Genomic DNA, 1,142 nt, shown 5'->3' on the forward strand with positions numbered 1-1,142 from the left:
TTAAATCAGTGTGTCTTTAGGGTGCACATATTCCCCAATGTCAGCTTGGTGAAACATGACAATTGCCATGTGGTCCGCCTTCCTACAGTCCAGTGTAGACTTTGCTGCCACAACAAAACCCAAAGGGACATCTTTCATGGTGAATACCACCAGTCCCTGAAACTATCAGTATTTTTTGTGATTCCATCCAGGCCAGACTTCAACACATGTTGTTATTCAGTTGTTTGTAGTCACGTCCAACTCTTTATGACCCCATTTAAGGTTTTCTTGGCAAAGATTCTGGAGTGGTTTGCCATTTCCTTCTCCAGTTTGTTTTACAGATGAGGAAACGGAGGCAAACACAAACAGGGTTAAGTGACTTGCCCAGGATCACATGGCTAGTAAGTGTCTGAGTCCAGATTTGAACTCAGGAAGATGAATCTTCCTGACTTCAGGCCCAGCACTCTATCCCCTATGCCAACTCGCTGTCCTTTAACATATGGTTCCCATATAAGAATGACTGCTCTGTTCCAGGTTTCACTCATACTTTATGCTTTCCATAAGGTTCCAGGTAATTCAAGGCAGTGATGTGCAGTCTGAACTTCTGGGTCTTAGTGAATTTTCCAAAGCAGGTCCCCAGAGACACCAGCTCCTCCAGTTCTTAAACTGCTAGTTTAAGAATCTCCTCACATTATAGATTCTGTCTTTATGGAGCTGGAAACAATAGGTGTCATCAGGTTAGTCTACAAGCAACTGAATGTTTTCTCTAATATATCTTAAGAACTTCTGGAACAAGGTGCAAGCCTCTTCTTTGGTTAGGGGTTGCATCTTGCCAATAGTCAAAATTTTTAAGGGAGTATAGTGAGATTAGAACAAGGGTTATAGGGGCAGCTAGGTGGCATAGTGGATAGAGCACCGGCCCTGGATTCAGGAGGACCTGAGTTCAAATCTGGCCTCAGACACATAACACTCACTAGCTGTGTGACCCTGGGCAAGTCACTTAACTCCATTGCCTAGCCAAAAAAAAAAAAAAGTAAAACAAAAAAAGGGTTATAGACTAGAAAGGAAGAGGTAGAGTGACTAGAGATTAGGATAATGAGAGAAATGATTATTAAATAACCAATTATTGGGGAGATCCAGAATTTTTTTCCTTTTTAAGGAGA

The 1,142-nt window shown here is 41.9% G+C and overlaps 1 pseudogene; it reads right to left on the reverse strand.

The window, feature by feature from the left end:
• Positions 1–807, reverse strand: LOC110218018 (60S ribosome subunit biogenesis protein NIP7 homolog; annotated as a pseudogene).
• Positions 808–1,142: the final 335 nt, after the last annotated feature.

Source organism: Phascolarctos cinereus, unplaced genomic scaffold, assembly GCF_003287225.1.
Source record: "Phascolarctos cinereus isolate Bilbo 61053 unplaced genomic scaffold, phaCin_HiC Scaffold_726;HRSCAF=1367, whole genome shotgun sequence".
Taxonomy (NCBI): Eukaryota; Metazoa; Chordata; class Mammalia; order Diprotodontia; family Phascolarctidae; genus Phascolarctos; species Phascolarctos cinereus.